The sequence below is a fragment of the Girardinichthys multiradiatus genome, chromosome 11 (genome assembly GCF_021462225.1).
Source record: "Girardinichthys multiradiatus isolate DD_20200921_A chromosome 11, DD_fGirMul_XY1, whole genome shotgun sequence".
Lineage (NCBI taxonomy): Eukaryota > Metazoa > Chordata > Actinopteri > Cyprinodontiformes > Goodeidae > Girardinichthys > Girardinichthys multiradiatus.
The window spans coordinates 42,937,980-42,962,503 of record NC_061804.1 but is presented as its reverse complement, the minus strand read 5'-3'; the positions used below and the strand labels follow the sequence as shown (position 1 = coordinate 42,962,503).

At 40.3% G+C, this 24,524-nt stretch overlaps 1 protein-coding gene across 1 annotated transcript in view; it reads right to left on the bottom strand.

Annotated features, from left to right (window-relative positions):
- Positions 1-24,524, bottom strand: part of pknox2 (pbx/knotted 1 homeobox 2) — a 196,963-nt gene that overhangs the window by 122,944 nt on the left and 49,495 nt on the right. The window contains exon 2 of the mRNA XM_047378753.1: positions 20,612-20,654. The gene's annotated coding sequence lies outside the window, so the exon portion shown is untranslated. The remainder of the gene's footprint in view (positions 1-20,611; positions 20,655-24,524) is intronic.

The following is a 24,524-nucleotide window of genomic DNA, read 5'->3' as shown; positions in this document are numbered from 1 at the left end:
CAAATAAAGCAGTAATAAAGCAGGTTTATTTTTTTTTCTCATCTGTCTCACTTTTCCCGACTCCGTTTTAAACAACAAATGTGAGCTGAAGAAGTCAATGATGGCAGGGAAGGGCTAAACAGTGTCAGAAAAAATATCAATTTCCATTGTTTTGGTAGAAACGCTTGTATGCTTTAGTCATACTCAGGATCTTCTTTTGAACTTTGATTAAATTAATACTGAGGTTGTCGCCACCTGCTGGCATGGCATATTTATTATATTGTTGTTGACTGGAATCCTAGTGGATGCAAATTTTTCAAAAACAGAGGAAGAATATCAATGTCAAAATATTGTGATGCGGCTAGGGCCTAAATTAACACGAGATTTGAGAATTTTAATGAGAATTTATCACAATAACCAATTAAAATACTTTGTGAAAAATATACCAATACATATTGGTTGGTTTACATAGGTATCAAGTGGAAGTAGGAACAGGTAAAATAGCTAATGGGTATAAAATGGAGGTAAAAATGGGTAAATGGGTGGTTTGGACCCTTTCCTTTCCTGTCCTTTCCATGATGAGATTTGTTTTACTTTTGACCTATATAAATAAAACAAAAAATCTAAATAAATAAGATTATTTAGATTTTTAAATACTATTTTTTTAAGTCACCTTTTGTTTGGTATCCCTAGCTCCACAAGCTTGATTTCTATCACAGAAAGCTGGTCTGTCTCAAAAAACTAAGTGAATAATCATGAACAATGAGCATAGTTAAACATATTAAAAGCCTGTGATTCTTCCAGGAAATCTAGTGTTAAAAGTCTGTGTTCTCATTTCTTTCTATATGATCAACTCGAGATTAAAAAGAGATAGGCATTCACTCACAAAAATAAAGAGCAAATCAAAGCCCATCTTGTTTTTTAGAATTGTTTTTCATTAAAAGCACAGAGGGAATAGTTCTATAGGATTTCTTTTGCTCTTCATGCAATGAAAATTCACAAACTTTTTCAAAGGGGGAGAGTTCAAAGAAGCTCCTCATTTCCAGTAAATTGCTTTGCCTGATTTGCCATTTCAAATAAATTGCAATGTTGGCCAAAATTTGCAATTCACAGGAAGATGTCCCCTGAGCCACACAGAAGAGGTTAATCCATATTTCACATTTGAATATATGATAGAAGAAGAGGAAAAAGAGAGGGAAGAGGAAGATAGGTAACTCTTTGCCAGGAGACGAGAAGCGGCAGGGAGGGGGAGGTGGGAGAAGCTGTGGGAGTGGAGAAAAACTGAGAGAATGGGAAGAAACAGGCGTCATTTAGAGTAAATGGCATCCAAAAACCCTCTCCAATTATCTTTGCCTTCCATGCCAGTGAGACTGACTTAATTAAAATGACTTGAGAGGGAGGGGAAAGAGGAAGGAGCTGCCAATGATTGAGGGGGCAGGCAGGCAACATATCTACACCGAAACACAAAGCTCAAGCATTGCACAGGCTGTCCACCATTCTCTCTTTTCAATTCCTGACTTCAAAAGAGAATAAAGAAATAATAATAATATAGAGAAGGGGCTCTCACCATTTTCAGCGATGTAATTGCACTATTTAAATCCTGCATATTTTATCAATGTGAAAATCTTGGTCCCATTGGTGGTGTGTGTGACTTTGCTGGTGTGTGAATGGAGAGCAGGCAATAATAATGCTTTTTGTTGTTTTTGTGCCCCTATAATAATTATTTTTATTTCTGAAGAAAATCCTCTAACACTGATGTTATTAGGATTAGGTTATTAGGAATTTTTATGGAAACACAACACTATTCCTGTCCTGTCCATTGAACAATTACTTTTATTTTGCATTATTAACAATGCCGGTAATTGTCCTAAAAATAAACACTAAAATGCTGATGCAATAAAAACTGTACCTTCCTTCTTCCATGTCATCCCCATAAACAAACCTTTTTTATGCCTAGATACTTAATCGAGTATCTGTTAAGATTTCTGTATTTAAATATTTTCATGAATTACTGAGATAAGCCTTTATGCTGCTGTGTGGACAGCAGAGCTCTATTCCTTACTTTAACCTGTTCCTTAAAGGTTTTAACCTATTCATGTTTCCATGTCATATATTGCTTACTCTTAATTTGTCCTCATAACAAGTGCAGATCTCCTTACGTTGAATTTAGATTTATTCAAGATTCATTGTTGATCTTTGTCTTCAGCTAGTGAAGTGACTCTCAGTTTTCTGTCTGTTCTGTGTCTGACACGATTTGTTTTTATTAAGGGTTTTAAAATTACTGTTGCAGCACGCAATCCTTACAGTTATAGAAATCTGGGCTATACGAGGTCCTTCACACAGGGTCTTGGGTGACCCTGGTGGGCAGATACACATAATGAAATTTACACCACAGAAGCTTTAAGGTCAAGACAACGCAGACTGCAATGTATGAATCACACTTAATTTTGTATGTAAAACATGTAATGCAATATGGAATAGGATGAGAGCAACATTTCCATCTATCTGTAGAAAAGGTTGCATTTTAGAGCAGTTAAAGAAGACTTGTACAAAGAAATGGTCTCTGAGAATCAGACGAATCTCAGCTTGATTGGCGTTGACTGGTGACTGGATCATTGGAAAGTCTAAAAAAATCTAATATTTTCACAGTTATAGAAACTGCATAGTAAACAAAACCAGGTTGGGTATAACAACATTCTGTGGTATGGCCTTAGTTAATAAGTGATGAAAACTCAAAGCTGGCCATTTTAAGTAGTGGTGTTGCCACTACTTCCATTATAAATAATTCATCACTGATCACAGCAGAAAAGTTAGGGAAAATTATTTGAATGTTGTCCTTATGTCTTCCTATTTCGTGGTTCTTAAAGAGAAATCCGTATTAGGTACTATCAATTTCAGAAGGTCAAAGTTTTCCAAAACTTCACGTCAGATAATGCTAACTCTCGGATGAGGTCACCAAGCGTCATCATGGCCAAAGTCTTCAACAGCTATACCTGTTGTCCACATCCTTTATTATTCCACTTACCTGATTTGTCTGCCTTGCCCTCGCCTATGAATTGTTCAGTTAAAAATACATAGTAAGTGATAAAAAACTGTGAGTTAATATGAATTAGATGACTTTTTTAGTAAAAAATCTAACTTTGGAGCAGATAAAATGTTTTTCCTTTACAGGAAGAATCAATATAAGAGAGTAACAACAATCCCAAAGCTCTGTGGAACTTACAAAACAATATGCAACATGAACAGAGATGTGCTTATTGCCAACCACCCCATTTGTGGCTGATGTCAATAGAAAAAGCTTCATACACGCCTTTCACACCTTGATCATTCAAAGCACACTCACTCCTCAAGTGTCACAGCTAACACCTGTTACTGTCCCTTTGTTTTCCAGGCCCATTGTGATGGCCTTCACAGTGTTTCCCACTAAACAAAAAGTAATTTCATTAAATGTGTTTGCACAGAGGGTTAGTGGGCAATACTAACTCAAATGTGAGAATTCACAGAAGGGGTTCATTATATGACCAAGTAGTCCCAGTATCACAGATATGGTACAGTATGCATGTAACTATATCTGGTTAAAAATAAACAAATAGCTGTGATAACATGTTTGTCCTTCGTAAAGCTAAAAATTAACCAAAATTTATAGTTAAAAAGTAATAGTTAAAATAAGCAATTTTATAGACTAGTCAATGTCAACTAAAATCATTACATAATATCACATTTAGTAGTAGTAGGCAATGTGAAAGAGACTGGAAGGACGGTTGAGTAAAGATGGCAGCTGGGTTTTCTTCGGTCCAAAGCCAAATATCATTCCATATCCATTCTCTCCCCACATTCATCTCCCTGTTCTCCCTGCTTTGCCACAGTTCACAGTCACGTTCTCCTCATCATACAAACCCTCTCACTTCCCCTCACCGTCTTCATCTCAGGGTGCCTCACATTCTCTCATGTTGAGCTCAGGGAGTTGTTTGAGAAAAACGGATAGAGAGACAGGGCACCAAACACCTCAGTGTGATTTGGATTGAGGTTGTTTGCTAGTTTGGGGGGAGGGGGGTGGTCGCAGTTTGGGAAGATTTGGTCTAGCTCCAGGTTATCTCAAGGAAACATTCAATGGGAAACAGATAAAGTGGGGCTGGGTTCTGCAACCTTAACCTTCAGTTTTTCTTCTCACTGACTAAACTCTACTCCCTGCTAGCACATACAGTAAACACACACACACACACACACACACACACACACACACACAGACACATCAGCACAGTCTCAGCTCCAGTTGCCAGGGAGACCGCCATACTAGGGCTCTGACCCAGGAGGTTTGGGACTGTTTTTCAACCCCAGATCCCACTCCCCCTCCCTTTCTGAAGCTGGAGAGATAGCAGCTGTGGGACAGCTGTTTCTGCCATGGCCGAGCTTTAAACCACAAGCATCGTCCCACCATCGCTGCAGCCCAGACAGACGGCAAATTAGGGGACAAAAACACCCTGCATCTCTGATGACTACACACATGTGCCTCACACTTCTTCAGAAAGAGTCTGCTGAAAATAAGTGACTTGTGTGAGTCTCAGGAAAAGTGTTTTGCCATTTCAAATGTAGTTCTATGTATTTTACTCACAGTCAGGTTTAAATCTCAACAAATGTTCATCAGAGTCCAACTCAAATTCTGTCCCAGACAATTTGGGTAAAAAAAGGCTTTAGGAAGCCATCAACTTGTATCTCATCTCACCTTGGACACCATTCTTAATTCTAAGCAAACATGAAATAACGCAGAAAGGAAAACTCACCTTTAAAGGAAGAAACCTCTGACAGAACCAGACTATAACCTCAAGCCTCCAATAGAATTTCATTTCAAACCTTCCCCCTCTTTTTTTACTGGCCATTTCTCCGTTTTGCACATGTGCAGTTTTGGTTGTGTCTTACCAAAGATGATCGATTTGTAGCCAATCTAACGTCCGATTAGTTAAACAAATGTTCTATGATGTACTTATTATCTACTGTTGGAAAATGTAGTTCTATTACCCCAAAATATATTTTTAACAATGAATGATTATCTTTTTTTAGGGGTTAACTGGCCCAAATAAGGATAAGAACCATAATAAATGGAAAGAGTGTGAAAGGTTTTCAGAAAATAATTTTCATTGAATCGTATGTGAAATGTTAGCATTTTTATAACTAATTATCTCAATAATTCATTAAAGCACTGAACTATGAAAAGATAAAATAACTAAAATGTCTATGAGACAAAAAGGAGGCAGAGACTGTTTAAGGCAAATTCATTAACTGAGTTTTTACAATTTTGTAGATGAAGGGTGAAGTAGAGGTTCTAGTTGGCTCCATAAATTTATTTTTTTTAAAGTGTACAACAAATGAAGGATTAAAAGTTGCATTGGCACAAAAATAGAAACCAGTTTAAATAATATTTTATTGTCACAACAATCATGGCTAGGTAATTTAGGCCAACAGATTGCTTTGGCATCACTTTTTACCTAAAAGCATGAAAAATGTTTTCTAATATTTGTTTGTAGAGTTACAAAAACACTAAACAATACTGAATTCCTGCAATGTTTCTCATCAAACTCTGTTTAATGAAGCCCTTGCTTGCTTTCAGACTGCTGCAGCCTTCGGGAGCTGGGATTACCTGCCCTGTGCTGCTCATAGTTGCTGTGGATTGCAGGCCCTTCACCATTCTCGCCACGCTTACAAACATACACTTCCAGGTAACAAACTCTCTCTCACACACACCCACTCAACACAAACACTTACTTCTACATATGTGCCCATCCACCATCACACCCAAACATACACACACCGATGCACAGTGGTAACGTTACTTTACAAAAGTAACTCGTTATAGTTACTAGTTAGTTCTCCCAAAAAGTACTCGGTTACTGCACTATCAAAATAACTAGTCACCAGGCAAAGTAACTATTCAGTTACTTTTTAGAATCTAAAATGATGTTACAAGTTGCTGCCCAGAAAAATCAAGCCTTTTCTGTTTGCACTGTGTAGGACAGTCAGAGCTCACAGACATGGATCATTTCTCTGTTCCCGGACATAACTTGCAAATCACGTGCACATTTTTGCATTTAACTTCAGCAAATGTTAAATATCGCCTATACTTCCAAACTTTTGAACGCTGTCTTTGAATTTACAAGACTCCCCTCCAGCAGCATGTTTCTCTCTTGCTGTTGGTTTACTCAGTCTATGTGGTGAAAACCTGCCTACCTGATGCCTTCTTAGCCAATTGGTGTCATGTATGCCGTCATTTGTCCATGCCCCCTTCCCCACCTCCTGCTTTTTCCTTAAGGAGCTTTAAAAAAACACTCACTGCAGCTGCGGGAGAAAAGCAGATCTCTCCGCAGACAAAAACACATAGCTAAGAAATACTCCACGGTACAAAAGTGTCATATCTGCGGTAAAAACAATGTATTTTCTTTGGAGTTACCCCCTACAAACCGCTAATCATATATAGCATACAGCTTTAAGACGTTCAAGAAAACGACCCTGGTACAGAATAGTATGCACAACAATGAATCTGACAACAACTTTGTTACACTGTTTTAAAGTCATAAAGTCAATATTAAATCAATATGCTGTTTTAATATATACCGTTTCTGCATGCTTAAAACCACTATAAGGAATATCAGATTCATACATACTGTATGATCCATAGACGTGTCCTATGTATGATGTTACTCTAACATTTGAATACTTTTAAAGCATGCCCATCACTATGTCACTATGGCAAATACTAGAATTCAGCTCAAGATCGAGATCCCAGTCAGTAAAAAAAAATAATGCAGGGAAGAAAGAGATGCACAGCACTATTCAAAGGGTTGGACTATTCTACCTATCCCTTTCAACGAGTAAATATTTAAAACTTGGGAAGCAAAACTTTACTTTCACTCACTCTCCACCATGCAGCCTGTGGATAATTAGTACATATTTCTTTGTGTGTCCATTCAGTACAACGCTTCAGACCTGAAGCACCATATTTCCCTTGGAGCCAACTATATTTGTATGTTGTCCCTGAAGTAGATAATTACCTTCCATTCCTGACTAACACTGAAGAGGTAATCACAAAAAAGCATTTTTTGACCAGGGGATGTTTAGATAAATTAGATTTACCTTTCTATTCACTTGAGTGTGTAATTTTTTAATAATCTTATATGATCACAAAAGTCAGTACACCCCTCATATTTCTGTAAATATTTTTTTTACATCTTTTCATGGGATAACACTAAAGATAAGACACTTTGATACAATGTAAAGTAGTCAGTATACAGTTTCTATAACAGTGTATGTATTTTCATCGTTTTGACTTTACTTTGATTTTTTTACTTTATTCTCGAGTGGAAGAGTGAAAGCAAAAAAACCTTTCTTCAACTGACACCAACACTCCATTGTATAAAAGATTCTGCTCAGTTTGTTCAGTTCTTAATGATTTACATGCTGTGACAGAATCCTGTTTTAAAAGTGTTCTAACTTTGTGTCATTCTCTACACAACTATGCATATTTCATCGTAATACAGATTTTAGTGATGTGTTTATAGCGGTCAGCTAATAAAAAAGGTCTTAGCTGCTTTGTTACACATGACCTGAGTGGTTTCTGCTCATACTTGTTGTTTAGCATGCACAGATTTATAGTTTGGATCATTGCCTTGATTTTAGAACAAGCTGTTGTGTAAAAGAATCTGCATTCACATCTATTTGTGTGCTGCTTAGGTCTGTCTCTATCTAAATAATGTGTGAATAATGTGGGAGTAGTTGGCCTGGACTGTCCACTCTGCAGAAAAACATTGCAGCTCTTCTATCAGTTGCTGTTACTTTGCTGGAAAGGAGTTGCTGCCCATAGACAGCTTCCTTCTCCGTAAGGCAAATTATATTAGTTTGTTTAAGTTCAGTCCAGATCTGTTAAGCATTATGTCAATTTCTCCACTTTAAGCCACAGTGGAGGTTTTAAGTGGCTTTGTGTTTACAGTTATGTAGCATTTTTTAATAGAGGAATAAGACTTTCTTTTTGCATGAGTGACAGCAAGAGAAGCAGGCTAAGTTACTATGGTTGTGATTTGGCTCTCCCCCTCCATCTGTTTTGTTTTCCCTCCATCTTGCTGTTTTTGATGAGCTGGGTCTTCAGCCCCCTTTATAAAATCCCATTAGCTCTTAATGAAGTCAGGCTCCTAGCCTCTCGGCCTCACCTCATTTAGCACGATTGTCTGGCGGCCATTAGCATGGAGGCAATTACAGCCGCACGACAAGAGTAATTGGAAATGCCGACAGGGAAGCTGAGAAATGGGAATAAATAAAAAAATATATATATTCCAACTAATAAGCTCCCATTCAGATAGCATGGGGGGAGCTGCATGTGTTTAAGTTAAATCAACATAATTACAATTAGAGTTGGTGCAGTAGATGCCGACTGAGGCAGAAATTGATATGACTGGACCAGAAGAAAACAGTTAAGCACAGAGGTAGTGAGGGTGATGAAAAGATCACACACTGAGGCTGATAATGAACAACATTTAAGTGTTCAAGGGAAGCCATGTCACAAAAATGTCAAGGAACGTTTTTTAGAGTATGTCACCTAGAAGGTAAATCACATAGTTTGTTCCCAAAACAGAACTGGAAATCATTTCATGAGTTCAAAATACTCAATAACTTCCAAACCTCTTAAAACAGCTAAACTTAAATTTGCCAACACCATTTAAAGAAAGGTTCAGGAATGTAACCAGCAAATCCACCTCTGAATGGCTAAGAGAAAAAGGTTTTAAAAAAGCTTTTGAAATGGCCTAGTAAAAGCTCAGACTTAAACCTGATTCAGATGCTGTGGCATGATCCTAAACAGGCAGTTCTTATTCAGAAACCTTAAAATTCTACTGAATTAGAACAATTCTACAAAGAAGAATGGGGCAAAATTCTTCAACAGCAATGTAAAAGACTAATTGCCAGTTATGACAAACTCTTAAGAGACATTTGTTGGTGCCAAGGGTGGAACAAGCAGCAATTAGCTTTAGGGGACCATAACTTTTTCATATAGCACCAGGTTGGTTTGGATAGCGAATTTCACTTAAAAAATTAAATAATAAAAATCAATTTAATCAGATTATCTTCGTCTGATATTAACATTTGCTTGATGGTCTGAAACAGTGTTACAGAAAAAAAAAACAAAAAAAAACTGAAGAAATCTGTAAGATGAGGAATACCTTTTTAATGCACTGTATATATTTCACTATATAGTGCCACTTTTTAAAACTAGGAAACTAAAATATGGATTCCAGTAGTGCGTAGAAACTTTTAAAAAAAAAAACAATTTGATGTGTAATAATTGATGGGGAACCTTTCAACCACATGACCTTAGGAATCAAAAAAGAAATAAGTTTGTCTTCTTCCCACTCCTTTTCTAGCTAATTTGACTTCCTGATTATGTATAAATACAGAATGTAATATTTACAGTATTTACAGTATGTATATTTACTGTATAGCTTTTGGGCAAACATACAGAATATAAATATGCTGTATGTATGGGTAAAAAGAAACTAACAGAAATCTGTTAGTTTCCTTTTACCCAGTATGGGGTAAAATGTGTATAGCATATGTTTATTTTTTGTTCTTATATAGCTCGACATAAACTGTTCAAATCCAAATCATTGCACAACCTTAGATGCTCTGAGTATGCTGAAACAACAGGCAGGGTGCTGGCACAGTGCCATATTACCATGGCACCCCAACCCTTCCCTCCTACTGCCCACAACCCCTTTCCTGCGTACTAAGCTGAATGACAGGTGGCAGAAACCTGATCAGCATGAGCCTTCAAGAAGAAAGATGTCCCATCTAAAACGGGCACACTGCCTGCTCACCCAAGCAAGAGGGCCACAGCATAGATGATTCTTATGCTGAACAGTGCATATGAGTGTGCACATAAATAAAAGCACAAGAGCGTTTGTGAGGAGGTGCATAATAGACATTTTGGCCAAAGTGCTGAGCTCTGGCACTGGATCTCTAGGGTTGAAAGGGGGAAACAGCTCCAACAATAGTCAGTGTGAGTGTCCCACGGGGGTGTCCACAATAGCAGAGCAAGCGGCTGTTGTCAGCAGCGACCTCCAAGACCTTACTGCTTGAACTGATTTGATCCCAGCCTTCAGCACTTCCCTTTTAGCACTGCCCAGCGGCTACTACAGGGATTTTTATAAGAGACATGGATCTAGAACATTATACTTTATAACATCTGACCTGTTATTACAGCATGGCCGGCTGAAGTTAAAGCACATTTATTGCCCATACACTGAATAACACTATAACAAACACAGACCTGATCTGTATTGTGTTTCAACATGCTTTGTTACAGTGGCCATAATGTTTTCTGTTCTATTCTCTACAAACCAAATCAGGTCTGAAAAGAGCATCAGAGCATCTCCGCACAAAATTGAGAATCCCACTAAAGCACTGGCCTTTCCTTTTACAACTCACTGTCGCTGGTATTCATTAAACGAAAATAAGAATGTTTAGTTGTGTAAAATAGCTTCCCGAGTAATCTCTCCAGGACTGGAATGATTTTTATTGGGGGGCTATGTAAGGAAAAAAGGTAGTGGGGGTTTTCAACCAGAAGGAGATTTAATTAGTAAAATCTCATTAAGTCTAACAAAATTAAGCGTAAAACAATCCTTGGCGGGGAATCATGGTAGACATTCTGAGAGAAGAGAAGCATAGGAAGAGTGGGGAACACTTGGGGGCTGAGAGGACAAGGAGACAAGCTGTGTGATTATTTGGGAATGTGTGTAGGAAACAAATTACTTCGTTCACAAGGCCTACTCTGACTATCAACAAAAGACAGCCACAGTCTTCTAAATCTGAGCATATTAACAATTGCAATTTAAAGGGTCATTAGCATTTAAGACTGAACAACATCTGAGTTGAAAGAGTAGATGGGACAAGTTGAGAAGCTTGATGGAGACAGTCTGACTTTTACAAAGCCATGTCAAATAGAGTAGGAGGCTCTTTCCAGTAAAGAGACTAAAGGAGTCATTCTGCAAATGCTTCTGTAACACTCTGCAATTGGCCATGAAACAAACTAGCGAGACAAAGACAAAAATCAATCAAACTTACATAGCACATAGTCCACGCTGTAGAAAACAAAATGTCAAAGTCTGTTTTTCAATTTGTTTTGCTATTTCATTATAACTTGCGATTTAATTAGTTAAAATGTACACATTAACAAACCAACTTTGGCATTCCGAACGCATGATTTGAATATGTCCTAATATGTGTTAGTTTACAAAATGGAGTATAGGGTTTACTTGTTCTAGGAAGTTTTTCTTGTATTGTGGGCTGCAGAGGAACCCAAGAGCCATATGTTGAGAACATCTGAGTTTCCAGATAATTTAGCAACAAAAAACACATGCAAGTGGTTCATGAAGATGACCAGGGTGGAGAGGGATGGCCAGATTTTACTTTCCAGTACCAACTATAAGTCGCGGCAGTCCTTGCAAAATATACGCATCATCCACCAACACTGCCACAAATGTTCAGGCAAGCAGACAGACTGACAATGGGTCTGATCAAACCAATCGGTCAGCCCCACCATGAAACATGATACAATATAAGTTTTTAATTACACCATAAAGAGTGAGAGGTATTGAAGCGAGTGAATGATTTAGTCATGCCCAAGTTCCAAATTTAAATCCTTCACTTTGCAAAGTGGCTCAATTCGGGGCTCCACGAAGGGCTTGACCTGAGAAACGTGAAACGTGGGGCGAATCCTCATGGAGTTGGGTAATCTCAGTCGTACAACGACAGGGTTGATGATCTCGGAGATTGGGAAAGGTCCAACAAATCGGGGTGCCAATTTCCGGGATTCTACCCTTAATGGGAGGTCCTTGGCGGAGAGCCAAACTTTTTGCCCCACCTGGTACTTAGGGGCAGAGATCCGTCTCCGATTGGCCATTCTTGACAAACCAGTGGCACTTGATTGCATAGAGTTCATGGCGTATTCAACCCAGGGCAAATTTTGCGACCACTTGGTTGGGTCAAACTCACATAAGATACGAAGTTTGGTTTCCGCTTCTTGGTTGGCTCAGACTGAGGATGAAACCCTGAGGAAAGACTAACAGAAATTCCCAACGACGAACAAAACTCCTTCCAGAAACGTGACACAAATTGGGGTCCTCTATCGGAAACAATGTCATTTGGAATTCCATGGAACCTAAAAACTTCTCGGGTCAATATCTCACCCATCTCCTTAGCAGATGGAAGCTTCTCCAAGAGGACCAGATGAACCATTTTTGAAAATCTGTCAATTATGGTTAGTATTACAGAGTGACCATTAGAAACCGGTAGACCTGTCACAAAATCCATCGCAATATGTGACCATGGGCGAGGGGGAATTGGCAAAGGGTGCAACAACCCCACAGGGGGGGCGACGAAAAGGCTTGGCTCGACAACATTGAGTGCATTCAGCAACAAAGTCTTTGACATCGCTGACCAGCGATGGCCGCCAAAACTGAGTTTGAACTGTCTGAATGGTTCTGCTGATTCCTGGATGACAAGCTAAACGAGAGCAATGACAAGACTCCAGTACCTTAGGCACAAGGAGTTCAGGGACAAAACAGCGATCACGTGGACATGATGGTGGGATAGGCAGATCTCTAATGGCTTCCTGGACCTCCCTTTCCACCTCCACTCGGGACACAGACAACCTGACGGTTTCAGGAAGGATAAACTCCTCTTCACCCGCAGACTGAGATTCTTCAGGCTCTTGAATCCGGGATAGGGCGTCAGGTTTGCCATTTTTACTCCCTGGCCTGTAAGATAGGGAGAAATTAAAACAACCAAAAAACAAAGCCCACCTAGCCTGTCTGGGGTTTAGCCGTTTTGCTGATTTCAGGTACTCCAAGTTCTTATGGTCAGTCCACACCATAAATGGCTCCTTAGTCCCCTCCAGCCAATGTCTCCACTCTGACAACGCCAACTTGACAGCCAATAACTCTCTGTCTCCCACGTCGTAATTCCGCTCAGCCTGTGACAGAGTCCTTGAAAAGAAGGCACATGGGTGAACACGATCATCCTCACCTCTTTGGCTTAATACAGCTCCGACCCCAGTGCTTGAGGCATCCACCTCCACGATAAACTGTCTCTCTGGGTCAGGAGACCGTAACACTGGAGCTGACATGAAGAGTTCCTTTAACCTATTGAAGGCCTTCTCTGCATCCTTATTCCACACAAAGTTCACCTTGGAAGAGGTAAGAGCGTTTAGGGGAGTAGCAACCAGGCTGTAATTTCTAATAAACCTCCTATAGAAGTTTGCGAAGCCCAGAAATCTTTGAAGCTGCTTGCGATGAGTTGGAACAGGCCATTCCAATACGGCCATAACCTTGGAGGGGTCGACAAGCACTTGATCTGGGGAAAGGATGAAGCCCAAAAAGGAAGTGGTAGTTATGTGGAACTCACATTTCTCTGCCTTGACGAACAACTGGTTTTGGAGAAGACGCAGGAGAACAGCTCTGACATGTTTTCTGTGGGTCTCCAGATCTTGAGAATAAATCAGTATGTCATCAAGATAAACAAATACGAATTGACCCACCATGTCTCTCAGAACGTCATTGACCAATGACTGAAAAACTGCAGGAGCGTTAGTAAGTCCAAATGGCATGACCTTGTATTCATAATGGCCCGTAGGCGTGTTGAAAGCCGTTTTCCACTCATCTCCTTCTCTGATTCGGACCAGATGAGATGCATTCCTTAGATCCAGCTTAGAAAATATCTTGGCTCCCTGGATCTGATCAAAAGCTGTGTTCATGAGTGGTAAAGGGTATCTATTTTTAACTGTTATCTCATTAAGGCCTCTATAATCAATGCATGGTCTCAATGAACCATCCTTCTTCCCAACAAAAAAGAAACCAGCACCTGCAGGAGAGGAAGAGGGTTGAATGTGCCCTGCCTTTAATGCCTCATCAACATAACTCTTCATGGCCCTGTGCTCTGGACCGGACAATGAATAGGTTCTGCCTTTAGGGTGTGATGTGCCAGGAAGCAAATCAATAGCACAATCATAAGGTCTATAGGGTGGCAGAGCTGTGGCCTTGATTTTATTAAAAACCTCCTTTAAATCATGGTATTCTTGCGGTACCTTGGATAAATCTGGATAGGTCTCCTCAACCTCATTCTCCACACTGACATCCGTAGCAGCAGACAAAAGACAGTCAGCGGAACATGACTCAGACCAACCCAAAACTTATTTTTTCTTCCAGTCGATGTGAGGGTTGTATTTCTGCAACCAGGAGGCCCCTAGGACTACAGGATGTTCAGGTGAATTAATGATCATGAAAGTTACTTTTTCTTGATGATTACCTCCAACTGTAAGGTAATCTCCTCCGTCCTGAGATGTGAATTGTTCATGATGTGACCATCCAAAGCTAGCACATTTCTTGTGTCAGTTGACGGAATAAGTTTTATGCCGTTCTTATTTGCAAATGTTTCGTCTCTGCTCCTGAATCAATAAACACGGCCCCCTGGAGAGACAAAGAAGAGGTTTGAAAATGGGAAGGAAACAAGAAGGAGAAGGCAGATAGTTGACTTCGGCTCACTAGAGACCTCCCTTCCTCTGCTGAGCATGTCCATTTAGTGGACACCTGAGTGCTAAATGTCCCTTCTCTCCACAATAAAAACAGAGCTTGAATCTTCTCCGACGATCTTTCTCCTCGGGGTTAATCTTGGTTCTGCCCAATTGCATGGGCTCACAATTATCATTTTCCTCAGTGAGAGGTGACTGACTCCTTCTTTCATACCGGTGTGCAGAAACCTGAGTTAATGATGAGCGACCCTTCTCATGGCGCTTCTCCTTCCTTCTCTTTGCCAGCCAAATATCAATGCGAGCAGTCAAATCCTCGAGTTGTTTCAGGGAAGAAGGATAATCACGGGTCGCTAGCTCATCCTTGATGTCTTCGTTTAATCCTTTCATGAATGCATCCATTTGTGCTGCCTCATTCCAACGGCTCTCTGCAGCCAACAAATGAAAGTCAATTATATAGGTCGAGACAGGTTGATCACCCTGTTTGAGGGACAATAATCCTCTTGCGGCCTCACAACGTGGAATGACGGGGTCAAAAACTCAAATGAGTTCCTTGGAAAAAGTTTCATAAAGATCACAAGATGCAGACCTGTTATGCCATTCAGCAGTTCCCCACTGTTTTGCCTTTCCTGCCAGCAGAGATATAACAAACGCCACCTTGGAACGTTCAGTGGGAAAGGATGACGGCTGAAGCTCAAAATTAATTTCACACTGAGTTAGGAAAGCTCGACATTGGTCTGAGTCTCCCCTGAACATCTCAGGCGGAGAGAGGCGTGGCTCCCTTACCTCTGCTGTTGTCCGTGTCACTTGGGCGTGGTTTCTTTGTGACGGTGGCGTCTCGGAGACAAGATTGCCAGAACGTAATGTGGAAATTATTTCCTCCATGCCGGAACCCAACCAGCAAAGGGTCTCATCAACGTGGGAACGCCACTGTTGTGCTGGCGATGGGTCCATTTTTTGGCCAGATTTTTCTGCTATGGATCAGAAAAAGGCAGACCCAAGATTCAGCCAGACACAATACTGAAAGTTTAAAAGGTTTATTCAGCCACAGGAAAACGTCACACAGGTAACACTCCTCACAGCTTCCAGGAATCACTGAGGCAGAAAGAGGGATTAGTGACTTGTAGTCTCTCCAGATTTTGCAGGGATCACAAAAGCCACTAACCTGCTTTTGTCTTGAGTGGAACTTGAAACCCAGAGGGGAAACCTCAGTGGGCGGCAGGCGGTGATCTCCACAGCACAGGTAAGAAGTGACTCCAGGCTGAATAATCCGAGGGCTAGGCTGGCTCAATAATCCAAGGACAGAAACAGGGTCAACGATCGGAACAAGAGGCGTCAGGCAAGGGGCAGGCAGAGGCATAAACCAGATGCAGGAAACAAGGTCGACAACCAAAATCCAAATAGTCCGACAGGGAGCAGGCAGAGGCATAAATCCAAAAGGCAAGGCAAGGTCAAGAACAATGATCAGACAGGAAGGAATGCTGGATATCTACTCACACGATGGCTTTCAAAAATCTGGCACTGTCTGCTTGTCAGAGTCAGTATATATCAGGGAAGACACAGGTGTATGGCATGCCACAAATTGCACTGCACTGCAGCAGCCACCAGGTGCATCTCATACGCTGATTGGAGCCAGGGAGACAGGGTAGAGCAGACGTGCCAGAATCATAACAGTAAATTAAATAACAATGAATTTATATGTCTTCTAACATGAAACAGGAGCATAAATAGGTGTATACCACTTTAAGTTCCGATGACAATACTCCAGGTAACCAGTGTTTCAGTTTCTGCCTCCACATTAGCATGCATTATGGCTTGTAAGTGGTCAGAGTCATATTCAGTCTCTCAAAGCCTGAATGGTATGCAGCTGGAACACTTACACTTTCTGAGCATCTTTGAGGAACAAAATAATAAATTATCATTGATCATTGGAAGCAAATAGTAATAGTGAGATGAGATCCTGCAACCAGTGACAATTCCATGTCAGTACTCTGTCCTGCAAAATGCCAATGTTCCATCCCACAGAGCAGAGTTTATCAGAGAATACATCAAGATACAATGCCCCTCTGAAGTCCTATTAAACAATTGTAGGATCTGCCTGTGGAGTGCATGAGTCACCAATTCAACTACATTCTCGTTGAAGAATGGTACGGTATTCCACAGCCATGTGTGACCAAGCTGGTGACCAGCATGAAAAAGAGGTGCCATGTTTTTTTATTTTTATTATTATATATATTATATTTTATTATATTTTATTATTAAATTTTTGAATTGCCAGCAAGTTTTGTTTCTTCTAACCTAAAACCCAAATAACAACACAAAACAAAAAATCAACAGGAAAATGAGCTGGTTGGCACAAGCAGAAAGGATTGGGCAGGTTTTTCTTGGGCATGACCCACATATTTAATTCTACTGCTCTACTCACAATGACTTTTGTTTACAAATGTGACCTCATTTATAAGGGAAGCCAAAAGGCTTTTAAATACGTATAAGGTTGATTGTCATAACCACAGGTGGTAGCTGGAACATACACTCACCGGCCATTTAATTAGGTACACCTGTCAAACTGCTCGTTAACGCAAATTTTTAATCAGCCAATCACATGGCAGCAACTCAATGCATTTAGGCATGTAGACATGGTTAAAACGATATGCTGCAGTTCAAACCGAGCATCAGAATGGGGAAGATAGGTGATTTAAGTGACTATAAACGTGTCATGGTTGTTGGTGCCAGACATGCTGGTCTGAGTATTTCAGAAACTCTTGATCTACTGGGATTTTCACACACTACCATCTCTAGGGTTTACAGAGAATGGTCAGAAAAAGAGAAAATATCCAGTGAGCAGCAGTTCTGTGGGCGCAAATGCCTTGTTGATGTCAGAGGAAAATGGCCAGACTGGTTCGAGCTGATAGAAAGGCAACAGTACCTCAAATAACCACTCATTACAACCAAGGCATGCAGAAGAGCATCTCTGAATGCACAACATGTCGAGCATTGAGGCGGATGGGCTACAGCAGCAGAAGACCACAACGGGTGCCACTCCTGTCAGCTAAGAACAGGAAACTGAGGCTACAATTCACACAGGCTCACCAAAATTGGACAATAGAAGATTGGAAAAACGTTGTCTGGTCTGATGAGTCTCGATTTCTGCTGCGACATTCGGAAGATAGGGTCAGAATTTGGCATCAACAACATGAAAGCATGGATCCATTCTGCCTTGTATCAACGGTTCAGGCTGGTGGTGGTGGTGTAATGGTGTGGGGGATATTTTCTTGGCACACTTTGGGCCCCTTAGTACCAATTGAGCATCGTGTCAACGCCACAGCCTACCTGAGTATTTTTGATAACCATGTCCATCCCCTTATGACCACAGTGTACCCATCTTCTGATGGTTACTTCCAGCAGGATATTGCACCATGTCATAAAGCCCAAATCATCTCAGACTGGTTTCTTGAACATGACAATGAGTTCACTGGACTCAAATGGCCTCCACAGTCACCAAATCTCAATCCAATAGAGAACCTTTGGGATGTGGTGGAACGGGAGATTCGCATCATGGATGTGCAGCCGACAAATCTGCAGCATCTGTGTGGTGCTATCATGTCAATATGGACCAAACTCTCTGAGGAATGTTTCCAGTACCTTGTCGAATCTATGCCATGAAGGATTAAGGCAGCTCTGAAGGCAAAAGAGGGTCCGACCCGGTACTAGCAAGCTGTACCTAATAAAGTGGCCGGTGAGTGTAATCTGGCCTTTTAGCTTTATTCCTTCTTCACCAAAACATACTGGAGCAGCACCCACTTTACTGCAGAACAAGCCCCAATCCATCCATTCATCCCCTGCTTCATTCTAGCATTACTTCTAAACCTCATTCTACTAAAACTCCTAAACCTGTGGGAACCCTTCCACCTGAGAAGGGTTGAGAACCAAGTTCTGAGACTTAGAGGAGCTGCCACAGAAATTTTGAGCGAGATAAACAGCATACAAAATGCTGTAAATCTGAGAATCATCAAGAAAACTACTTAATATGATCTACTCACGTAAAGGAATATAAAATAAAAAGGGCATTTGATATGAGACTAACGGGTTCATGACAAGATGTAACTCCATCAAAACAATCTTTTTTCACCTCACTGTATAAAGTGGACAATTATAGTTTTCTTTCGTGGTGCAGCATAATCCCATTTCTGTGTCCATTGGGAACTCAAAGTTGCTAGTGTTTCTTCTTTTTGCAACCAATACTTAAAGATTTTTTACCATTCATTCATTCATTCATTTTCTTTATTTAATCTAATTTAATTAATAAGGTACACAATTTAAAAACAAATTACTGAATTCTGATTTCATTTTTGCTAACATGGTTGTAGAATCTGAACCAGCCCATCCCTGATTTTCTTCAGAGATTATTTCTCATTTAGCCAAGGTTTAAATTGTGTGCTTTCAGTCCTTCAATTTGCAATTAGTTGCTAACACGAGGGACCAGAAGACATTTAAATTTGAAGGCTTAATTCAGACTGAACCACAGGGACGGGCATTAATATTCAAATCCTCTAAGAAAACAATTTAGCACTTTTTCAACTTTCTACCTAATAGAGCATAGGTGAAAAACAGCTAACAACAAAATAATACTGAAGGACACATTCGCTTGAAGGATGTAAGATTTTGTGTTCCGATTAAAGTGACTCTATTATGTACAAATATTTTAGAAAACTACACGACAATACAGCCTTAGAAGGAAATAGGAATAACTGTCTGAGAAATAAAGTGAAAGCTGTGTTTGTACAACAGCTATTTGTTTAGGTTGAAAATACAGATTCAATTTTAAAGGCATTGGCATATTGATACGCTGCAATTAAAGAAATAATAATCCAATCCATATTCATGAAGGACTGATTTCTCTCTAAATCTAAAAGGTAATATTGTTTATTTATTTATTTATTTGAATGATGGAACAGGAAAATAAGAAAAATAGTTGTAATTTCTTTGACATAAATGTATTGTGTGACACTAGATATTTTTCTAAATTATGTAGCAAAGGCGTTCCCTCATCGTCCTCTTTGTCTCTGCAGCATCAGAATCACCAGTTATTTATAATACCCCTCACAATGGGGTATGAAGACATGATGGATAAGAAAAATAACTCTCCAGCATTGCCTTTGCATTTGAAATGGTAGCATACATAATCTGATCACCAGATAAGCCAGGGATGCTAGAGATGTTTGAGAATGTTGAAACATTTTGCAGAGAACAGAGATGTCATTGCCATGTATACCATACATTGCAGGGCAATCATTAACTGCCTGCTTATGCTAGCCACTGTGCTTTTCAAGAAAGAATAAATATTTAGCAAAGATTTCAGTGCAAGGTCAGTTTGTTGGTCATCTAACATACAGTGCTTCATAAAAGTAATCATAACCCTTGAACTTTTCCACATATTGTCACATTACAAACACAAACATGAATATATTTTATTAGAATTTTATTTGAAAGACCAACACAAATTGTGAAGTGGAACAAAATTATACATGATACATGAAGCACCTTCCACATGTTTGCTGTGTCCCCAACATGGCTTATGGCAAACTGCAAACGGGACTTCTTATGGTTTTCTGGTCTGTTCTGGTGTGTTCCTTGGATTTCATGATGCTGTTTGATCCCCAATATTCTCTTAACCAACCTCTGAGGCTGTAACAGAGCAGCTGTATTTGTACTGAGATTAGATTATACACAGGTGGATTCTATTTAGCCATTAGCAATCATCAGGCAACTTCTGAAGGCAATTGTTATACAGGGGGCTGAATATTTTTGCACACTGTACTGTTCAGTTTTTTATGTGTAAGGAAAAAGGAAATCATGTACAATTGTCATTCCACTTCACAATTGTATAACACCTTGTGTTGGTCTTTCACATAAAATTCCAACAAAACATATTTATGTTTGTGGTTGTGATTTGACAATATGTGGAAAGGTTCAACGGGTATGAATACTTTTACAAGCCACTTTACGTGCGCACCGTTTTGTCACTAAAGTGTAGAATCAGATTGCACGAGAAAAAGGCAAAAGATAACTTACATTTAGCTGGCCCACACCAAGCATCCAAATCTCCAGTCAGAGCCTGGGAAAAAATAAACGGGTTCATCTGTTTATTAAATCATGATTATAAGTTCAGTAAATGAAAGTGTAACTCTGCTGTCACACCATTTTTTATCTCGTCTCATATGATGATAAATATAAACATATGTTTTATGTGAAACTGAAGTTGTAAAACAATGAATCCTGCCACATCTTTAAGGTATGTATGCTTTTTATGATGCACTCCTGTTTTATATAATGCAAGTGTATTTGGATATAGGGTGGAAAGTGCACAGTCAGCTACAGCATCAGGATATACAAGTTACATTTGCTGATGTCATCATCTTGTTTTTCTTTTTTCTTTTTTCCATGCTTTATGATTTCCCAACCGTCAGGAATTAAAAGTTCAATGCTCCATACACAGTTTATTAGTGGCCTATAAGATAAAAAACAAAGCCCTTCTTTTCTTTTGTTTACCTTTATTCAGCAACAACCTGGTAACATGAACAAGACCTAAAGGTAAATTCAGGAAACAGTGAATATCAGTGAAAACACAGGATGTATTTACTGTATTATCAGACTAGGATCCATAGAACTCAGACTGTTCTGTACGAAAGGTATTGTAATGGATTTCAAATATTTCGTCTGTATAGACCTTCCTTCCAAACGTTTAAGCTGTTGTGTATTTGTGTCTTAGCAGTTTATCATAATCCCTCTTCATTAAGGAGATTTCTCAGTTTTCATTGTAGAGTTACAGTTTCATCATAAAGACCTGTCATTTAACTTTAATGGTCCAGTGAAATCTAACAAACACTTTGCAAAGTTTATTGTTGAAGTGTTGTGTACAACCATGTTAATGTGCAGTGGGCTAAAGGAAAATATGGAGACTATTTTGTCTCCATTGCCTGCATCTATGTTTATGAGTAACAAACATTGGATACTCCACTCTGAGGTGCACAGAGACAGAACAGATCATTGGACTTTAGCTGTGGGTAGCTTTATTTTCAGAATCGATGATGCTCAGAAAAAAAAAATAGAGGACCACCAAGTCATGGAGTAGTGATCTGTACCCTAGAGACCTCCACTATAGGCTTTTATAAATCATATGAGTTGCATTTTTGAGCGGCTGCGCTGTGATGAAGCTGATAGCATTCTTGCCTTGCAGCAAGAAGGGTTCGAATCCCAGCCTGGGGTCTTTCTGCATGGAGTTTGTATGTTCTCCCTGTGCAGGTGTGGGTTCTCTCAAGGTACCACAGCTTTTCCCACAGTTTAAAAACATGCGTGTTAGGTTAATTGGTCTCTCTAAATTTAGGATGAGTGTTTGTGTGCATGGCTGTTTGTCCTGTGTGTCTCTATGTTTCCATTTGATGGACTGGTGATCTGTCCAGGGTGTACCCTGCCCCCAATGATTACTGTAGATAGGCTCCAACTCTAAAGTGGCCACCCGATTCAGTGAGTAAAGGGTAATTTCACAGATTATAATGACTTTGGACTAATTTATATGGTTTTCGCACAAAATCTAATGTACCAAGACGGGTCAAACCTATACTGAACAATTCTACACTAAACCGATTTATGTTTGTGATTTCTATTTAGATGTCATTTGTGAAACATCTTTTTTCTTTTTGTGTAAACATTAGTGTAAGTCCAGTGTATTATTGTCTACCTTAGATGGCACCGCATTAGAAACAGTGCATCTAGAGACCCTTCCTCTTCATTTCATCTCCTCAGGCAACCATCACGAGATTTCCTTTTTTGTGTTTCTAATAAAAGGGTACAACGTAGTTCTAGGACATCCCTGGTTAAAACTCCATAACCCCCATTTAAACTGGGCTGAGTCTCTTATTGAGACGTAAAGTGAACATTGTCATTCGTCCTGTCTTCGCTCAGCTGTTGTCTCCAGTCCTGCTTTCTCTGATAATCCTGAACCTCAACCCGATCTTTGCCATGTTCCACCTCATCACCATGACCTAAAGATAGTTTTTAGCAAAGATCAGGCCCTGTCCCTGCCACCACATCGCCCCTACGATTGTGGTGTATACCTGCTTCCAGGCGTTCCATTACCACCAGGACGACTCTACAATCTGTCTGGAGCAGAACAGGAAACCATGGAGAGTTACATTAATGACTCCTTGAAAGCAGGCATCATTAGGCAATCTTCCTCTCATTTCAGAGCTGGTTTCTTTTTTTGTAAAAAAAAAAAAAAAAAGATAAGACCTTGAGACCATGATTTTGATTACACTGATTGTTGATTACAGAGGATTAAATTAGAAAAAGGTCAAGAACAAGTACCCACTTCCTCTCTTGGCTTCCGCTCTAGAGACTGTTCGAGATGCCAGCATATTTACAAAGCTTGACCTCCGGAACGCTTATCACCTGGTCCAAATCAAAGAAGGAGATAATAGGAGACAACATTTAAGACCCCCCTGGGACATTTTGAGTATTTGGTCATGCCATTCAGTCTGACCAACATGCCTGCAGTTTTTCAAACCCTGGTAAACGACATACTCAGAGATTTCATGAACATCTTTGTGTTCGTCTACCTTGACAATATTCTAATTTTTTCGAAAGACCTCAAGTCACATACAACCCATGTCAGAAAGATCCTTCAGAGCTTACTGGAGAATCGCCTTTTCGTAAAGGCCGAAAAGTGTGAGTTTCATGTACCCACAGTAACCTTTCTGGGATTCATCCTAGAGGGTGGAGAGGTGAAAGCAGACCCCAGCAAGATCCAGGCCGTAGTGGAATGGCCAATACCCAACACAAGGAAAGAACTTCACAGGTTCTTGGGGTTTGCCAACTTCTGCATGCGGTTTATTCGAAACTTCCGTCTCCTATCTTCACTATTAATGGCACTAATGTCCACCAAAATACCTTTTCATTGGCCCCTGATGCAGAAAGAGCATTCCAGACTCTCAAAGAGAGGTTTTCCTCAACCCCCATTCTGGTTCATCCAGATCCCAAGTTCCAATTTGTGCCGGAGCCTCCAATACCGGGTCGGAGCCGTCCTCTCCCAAAGGTCCGCCCACAACGACAAGCCTTATCATTGTGCATTCTTCTCTAGGCGCTTTACGCCCCCCGAGAGGAATTACGACATTGGAGACCGTGAACTGTTGGCCATCAAACTGGCCTTAGAGGAGTGGTGTCACTGGCTAGAGGGTACATCTCTTCCCATTATATTCTGGACTTACCATAAAAACCTGACATATCTTCAATAAGCTAACGCCCATCAACTCCCATCAAGCTCGTTGGTCGTTATTCTTCTCCAGGTTCAACTTTACAATAACCTACAGACCAGGCTCAAAAAACACAAAACCTAACTCTCTCTCCCGACAGTTCCCCTCCGATGGGAGGATCCTGAACCTAAGACCATGGTTCCCCAGTTCTGTGTCATCGGTTCCCTCACTTGGGACATAGAAGGGCGCGTGCAAAGAGCCCAGGCAGACAAACCAGGTCCTGGAAGAGGGCCACCAGGTCGTCTCTACGTACCATCTGCAATCCGGTCCCTGGACATTCATTGGGCCCACATGTCCCTTCTCTCTGGTCATCCTGGTTCCAGTCAAACGACCGCCTTTATTAGAAGGTACTTCTGGTAGCCTACTCTCAACCAAGACATGGTTGAGTACGTCAGTGCTTGTTCCATCTGCGCCCGCAGTAAGAACAGTCATCAAGCCCCAGCCGGTCTCCTCCAACCACTATCCATTCCCAGCCGGCCTTGGTCCAACATCGCCCTGGACTTCATTAAAGGTTTGCCACCTTCACTTCACAAGACTCTCATTCTCTTTGTCATAGACATGCCATCTCATTGCAAGTTGCCATCTGCCGCTATTATTGCCAAGATTCTCCTGAACTATGTCTTCAGAATCCACGGAAAACCTAAAGAAATCATTTCTGACCGAGGCCCACAATTCAT